This window comes from Struthio camelus, chromosome 16, assembly GCF_040807025.1.
Source record: "Struthio camelus isolate bStrCam1 chromosome 16, bStrCam1.hap1, whole genome shotgun sequence".
Lineage (NCBI taxonomy): Eukaryota > Metazoa > Chordata > Aves > Struthioniformes > Struthionidae > Struthio > Struthio camelus.
Window position 1 is genome coordinate 9,518,534 of NC_090957.1, and position 7,005 is coordinate 9,525,538.

Genomic DNA, 7,005 nt, shown 5'->3' on the forward strand with positions numbered 1-7,005 from the left:
ACATGCTTTTGAAGAGTGGCACAAGATGCTGCGGCACGCTAGCTGTGCAGCCTGGTTTCCCAGACAGCACTAACTGGATCAAGATCTCTTATATTAACACAACCTCACTCACTTCTCAGATGTATCCTTGCAGGACTTCTTGGGTGTCATGGTGAGCTGCTGTCTCTTTCAGGCCATGGCCATGAGGCTGGCCGATATACAAGCACATACCATCATTTTTGGATTTTAATCATAATATAGCTCACAGCAAAAATGAAGCTAAGTGCCTGAATCTCAGGCTTTTTGTTTTGTTTTGTTTTGCAGCGCTGTGTTTTCCCTGGCCTGCCACAGATGTTGTGTTTAAGACATTAGAAAACAGGGCAAAACCAGGCAGTATTCAAAAATCAGTAATCCCAGAATGCATTTGGATTGAAGGTCTTTAGACTGTGTTAAAAATCATGAGATTAACAGGCCATGGCCAGGGTGTTAAGCAATACATTTCTGCTGTTTGCCTCTGGTATCTAAGTCCCTTGGGCACATTCGCCTCACATTTTCAAGCCTAACCACTGAAAATAAAATCTTGCTTTTTTTAAAAGGAAGCCTGAGAAAAACAAAGAAACCACCAATCCCCACAGACACATGTAAGGAACATATTGGTCTTTAATTCCCCTCTCCCAAAGCTGCCTTGCCTCCCCACCCTGTGGTAGAAGTTACACTCAAGTCCATCCCCACTGAGAAGCAGGAGAAAGTGCTTCCTCCTGAATGTGCTTTCAAGTGAACATGGTAGCCTGCTGCCCCAAGATGTACAGCCACTTCCCCAAAGGTGTTGGCTGGGGGCCCTGACATCTGGCGGAATGGCCATGGGCCCACGAATAAATGTCTCCACCTTGTTGGTTTTGAATTAAAAATGGTGATTATAAACATGAAGCAATGATCACACAAAGGGTCCAGCTCTGTCTAAGACTGGCTGGGGTCCAGTAGGATAGAAGTTCCTAGGGCTATGATTAAAAGACACGTCCTGCTCTCCTTGGTGTGTTTAGTGCACAGCTCACGTGTCACGGTTCTTTGGAAGCAACAGGGGAGCAATTTCACCAGCTCCACTTAAAAGTTTTCCTTTGTGGACATTTTGCCCATCACTGCTATATCAAAGCTGCAAATCAGGTTTATCTCTGCTTCCAGATCTTCCTGTGGCTGCCATGCCCTTTCTCTAAACTCCTACACCCTAAACTGGAGCTGAAAGGTAGGATCATTAGTGGGAAGCCCCATTCACCACTCCTGATATCTCCTGATAGGTGGCAAGCATGGAGACACGGACTTGCTCAGTGAACTTGGGAACATCATCTGGGCCCAGGCCAAGGGTCTCCACTTCTGGCAGGATCTGGATGGTGGTTTTTCCTAGAAAAATAAGACAGGAAGGTCAGAGAGGGGGAAGGAAGTAGTATGTGATGGGTATAAGAGAGCCGGAGAAGGTGTAGCATAAGGATCAGTACAAAGACAGAAACAAATGGAAATGCCCTCTTCCACACACCAACCTAGTTATGTCCCAAATATACACAGCAGAAACCCAGACCAGACTTTTCTTGTCTCCAGAGACCAAAAAGTCATAAATATAGAAACATGTGACCCTCTTCCATACACAAACCCCCAAGTACATCCAAAGCAATAATTTACAATGGAATAAGGGGCCATTGGGGGTTACCAGACAGGGAACAGGTAGTAGGACTAAATGGTCAGTTTTCACAGTGGAAAGGGGTAATCCACAACTAGGTAGACCTAGACTTCAGGGTCTTTCCAGATCAGGGCAAAGACGATGAGATGTTGGTAATACAATACATCCAGACTGGCCATACTCTGATCTATGTATACTCAATATAGCAGAGTCATCCCTTCCAGAAATGCACTTTGGGATGAGAGAAATCATGCCAGAACTCTCCATTTGGCTAAGAGACAACAAGTTTAAGCAACAGACTGCTGGAAACATGATGAATGTATTAAAGAGTTATCATTATACTCTTTTGTTCTTCCACTCATTGGCCGTTGTTCTTGCCGGTGGAGACAAGGACACTGCCTGTACATACACCCACCTGAAGACCTGGAGAGTGTCTATTTTACTTTTTAAATTTTTAGCATGTTTTCATGCCTCTACATGCGTGCTGTGAAAGGAGATGCAGAAGAGCTGCTAGCAGAACCATGCAAAGAAGGTGAAACAGAAGCAAAGAGAAGAGTCTTTCATAAAAGATGTTCTCCCTGCCTGCATGCAAGCACACAAAACTCATTCCATCCAAAGCTAAGCATGGTGTCTCAGGAGTCTCCTATACCTCTCCTGGCCTTGCAGAAAAAGCTGAATGATGACAGGGCTATGCTGTAATTGTAGCACTGTCAGGCTATAATAGACTTCTCATAAGCACCAGACTTGTCCCGTGCAGTGTGCACCAGACTTGTCCAGTGTGCACACAGCAGACACAAGACTGGGCTTTCCGGAAGTTCATCAGCATACCCTGAGCCCTTGCTTACACAGAAAGCTCTCACGACCTAAAGGATCAGCCACCCTGACATGCAGAAATCCTGGCACTGTGTAGCACATCTTCAGAATCAATGCTGGCAAAACTTCCAGATGGGAAAAGTGTCTGTGTGTGTTGGGGGCGGGGGGAGAGAGGAAGGGAAGGTTACAAGAAAAGCTCATTGTGTTTCTTTCTCCAGCAGTCAAGGGCCTACTGGTTTAGCAATCAGTAAATGACTGACCCTACAATTTATACTTGGTTGTGCAACCGATCAGGGATATTATGGGTGGAGAGGGGATGGAGCAGGCAAGCAGAGCAGGGCAGACAGCTGAAATCCTTGCTCATGCTAATATCTGACTCCCACGTGGCAGAATGCTTCCAATACCAAAAAGCTCTTGTGTATGGACAACAGTGACAGAACAGATCCAGTAGGGTAAAGGTGAGCAGAAATAGATACTGCAGCATTTAACATTTGCCCTGGCTTTCTTTTCCACGTGTGTGCTGCCAGGGAATGCCACAAAGGATAGAAAGAATGAGAATGTAATCTGCAAATATGCCTCTCAGGAAAGAGCAGGTTTGGCTTGGGAGAAGACAGTGGGAAATGGCAGGAGCCTATTTTGGAGTGGAGGAAGGGGCAGCAGGGAAGACAGTGGGGGAACAAGGCAAGTTATTTTTCTTTATTGATATTTGATTTTTCTTTATTGATTTTTGACAGATTTTTTCTGCATTTTCTGCATGGAGTCCAAGACTTGTATCTTTTTTTCTCCCTGAAATTTTATCAGTGACTAGCAGAGACCTTGTCATCATAAATGGATGAAACATGGAAAGAATGTGGTAACTGAGAGGAGACAGAATTCTGTGTGGCATTTTCTGAGAGCTCTGTGTCCCTTTTGCTCCATGCACCTGCAGATCCACGGACAGTGTCATGGGGCAAGGGGAAGTATCTGCCCCAGGTTTCTGCTGCTTCTCCCAGGTTCCCCGGTACAGGTCTCGAACAAGCTGTGAGAAATTCATGGGGGGAAGCAGAAGTGTTGTCTGAAATCTTGCGCTCCCTCTCCTCACAAGAAGAAAGAAGAAGCATTTGTCTGGCTGCTACCCCCATGTTGCACATAGTCCTCTGCCCACTCACCTCATATCTCCCTCTAAGGACTCGGCTAGTCCAACACCTGGACCATAATGAGAGAGAGATCAGGAGTTGCTCTCTGCCCCAAGTGACCCTTACCTGTTGTAAATCTCTTCTTCTTCTGGCTGTAGAAGTTGTCATATGAAGAGATCACTACAGGAATAATGGGGACCTGGAGGGGAGGCAGTCTACAGTGATTGAGTATACAAATCTCCCTATCCTCCCCCACCCCCCAAAAAAGGGAACTGGTGTTCTCAGGTGAGCTAAGCACATCGCTGATAATTATCCCAGCCAGCTTCTAGTAGAATTTCAGAGGGTTATTTAGATCATTTAAGAATATCTCCCAATATCCTCTCTGCTGCATTTCACCTTTACATCTCTGTAGTGAGGTCAACAATGCATGGATTGCCAAATGAGTATTTAGAGTGGCCTGTTCTGCAGGAGCTGTGGAAAAACTCCCCCATGAACCCAGGGCTCTGGTCAGGGTCACTCCATCATTTTCCCAAGCTGAGTCACAGAGGTTTTCCACCTGTCACAGCCTGTGCCACTCCTAGCTCCTGCTAGGCTCCTGAATATGTGCTCAATCCAAAGGGAAGCCATGGGCCAGAAACCTTGTAGCCCTGGCTTGATGGTGGACCATGGCAGACAAACTGCATCCCAAGGGGTGGGAGGAAGATGGCTCTCACCTGGGCTTGCACAGCCAACTGGAAGGCCCCGCGTTTGAAGGGCAACATGGATCCACCATGATTACAGGGTCCTTCAGGGAAGATCAAGACTCGAAACTGCAGGAGGGAGAAGACATGAAGGAACAACACTCCCAGCATTATCTTAGACCACTGCACACCACCTGGGAATGATCTATCTGCTCCCTATCACACAGATACATCCACTTCCTCCATTACAAACACTTTCAGAACATGCAACACATCTACCTTACCTAAGGTGCTCTTACCCTGCTCTGTTCTGTGCACAGCCCGGATACAAACATCCCCTTTCAGTCACATCAAGGTTCACATTTTCCAGTGGCTCAAACTGCCTCCTGCTCCCCTCCAAACTGTTCTCCCCACTCACATTCTCTTTGTGCATGGAGTGCGCCACCTCTGTCAAGGTATTGGTAGACTCTTCTCACGGTCAATGAAAATGATGCCTGAAAACTAGCATGCCAGGCCAAAAGTACCCATGTATAGGATTTCCTTCTTTGCAACGGGCACACAGTGACTTGGTAGTATCTCCATCATCACTGGAGGGGAAGAACAGAACAAGTTGGCATCTGCCCTGAGGTTCCCTCCAGCCTCTAGGCTATAGCACGCCCCTCCAGGAGATGTCTTGCCTGCAGCTCCTACTACACTACCCAGCATCACAGGATCATAGGCATTTTGGGAAAGGGACCCTGGAGGTCTCCAGAACAACCGCCACTTAGAGTGGGACCATTGCCAACCCTGAATCAGAGCAGCTATGACACAGTTGTAGTCACTCAGCTGGCGCTCTTAGCCTAGTTCTCTTGCAAAGAATGAAGTTGGTTAAGCTGAAAAATTCCTGTTGGGCTGTAATATCCTGGAGAACAGCTCTGGCTTGGGGCTGACTGGGAATGGATTATATCATGGCCAAATACTCCTGCCTTTCTGCCTGTGGTACTTCTGCTTGGGAGAAGCTGCAAGAGTCAAGGCAAGACTTTTGCTCCCTGCCTGCAAGCCCCTCTGGAGTAGTTGGATTTCCTCTCATACTACCCTCTCATACTGCCCAGAGCACTGGGGCCAGGAGCAGGGCAGGCAGGATCTCTACATACCCATAATGTCAAGGGAGGTCTGGTGATTCAACACAAGTAGGAAGGGTTTCTTAGTTCTGAGGTTCTCCTTGCCCTTCACCACTATCTTGATACCAAAGATGTATTTGAGTGGCAGTAACATCATGCAAAGAAACCTGGAAAACGGGGAGCACACATGAACCAGAGAGAAGCTGAAATTGTATAAGGGACCAAACCCCATCCACCTGAACTAGCCCATCTCATAGTCTGCTCCTGCGAAGTAGCCTGTCTCGCTGCTGTGCCAGATTTGATCCATGACTTGTTTATCTTGAAGCACAGCAACTAGTATGGCCCTTCAGCTCTTTATTTCATTATATCAGACAAATACAACTGGTAGGTTTTCTTCAAGCCAGATTAGACCAATGGCTTAGCAACTCCAGCTACAGCAATTCTATGGATCATATAATGCTCAAAGCCATAGTGCACTTATTTGTACTCTACTTCCCTACCCACCTTTCTGAATCATGAATAGAGCCTGCAATAAATGCGCCATGGACACACTGGTATTGCCCAGGCTGTAGGAAGAGATACGTTTTTGGCACTGGATGACCTTAGACTGCAATTTTGGTAGAGAGATGTTAAGATGTTAAAAGGAAGAAAACATAAGTAAGGCATAAAACAGTTCAAGAATTGAAGAAAATTTCTTAAAGCGAAAGGCTGAGGTTCAAGTAAGAGGTACATCTGGGAACTCCCACTGCAGCATACACTACCTTCTGGAGTAATAAATCCTACTTCTGTAGCGCTTCAAGAGGCTACAAGTCCTATCTGCCAGAAGCTACTGCTGTGTAGCAGAGTCAGTAGAAGTGACTGGCTTGGCGTCTAGTCCCCCACTCAACCCACACCTCAAGAGCTTGTCTATTAAAGTAACCTGCTACTAATCACAGCTCACATGAATACATCTAGCTATGCAGTTTCCAGTTAAGTCCTGCAACTTGTTGCAGACAAATAAGATCCGGAAAACCACATTTGTCCTCTGAATTACAGGGCCTGGCAACTCTCCACACCAATATAAAATTCATTCCTCCCCACTGCAGCAGAACTCGCAGGAGCCTCCAAAATAGAGTGCGAGTCAGTTCTATCAATGCTTAGAGCAGAAAGAAGTCACAGTCAACTTACTTCATGTTTTCCACGTTACGTCCACGAGGAACACTGATGATAATAATAAGACAGGATAAGATGAAGATCCACAACTTATAGAAGGACATCTTGCAGAAATATCTGAATGCAGGATTCACATGATAAAAGACTAGAAATGTGATGAGCAGAAAAGTAAAGGGATAGTGAATGGGCAATATCTCCATCCTTTCAGCCCAGGCTTCATCAGAGGAGTGTTACACAGAGCAGTAAAAGGATACTGTGGGGCAGAGCTTGGATTCCCTTGGATTCCCACATGTGGGTGGTGCAAAGCTGGATTCAGGAGAGGTGCTTCATAAAGGCTGTTTGCTGCTTGGAGCTAAGATAACATTCGAAAGCCGGTTTAGCAAGCAAGTTGCAGCAGAACTGCATGTAGGAGCAGGCTGGAGAGCAGACGAAAACATACAATAGCAAGATGGTTTATGTGAAGGGAGAGTGTGTAGTCTGGGTTCGTAGAAAAATGA

The 7,005-nt window shown here is 46.2% G+C and overlaps 1 pseudogene; it reads right to left on the reverse strand.

Annotated features, from left to right (window-relative positions):
• Positions 1-1,225: 1,225 nt before the first annotated feature.
• On the reverse strand, positions 1,226-6,748 carry LOC104146233 (1-acyl-sn-glycerol-3-phosphate acyltransferase alpha-like; annotated as a pseudogene).
• Between the last annotated feature and the right edge of the window lie 257 nt (positions 6,749-7,005).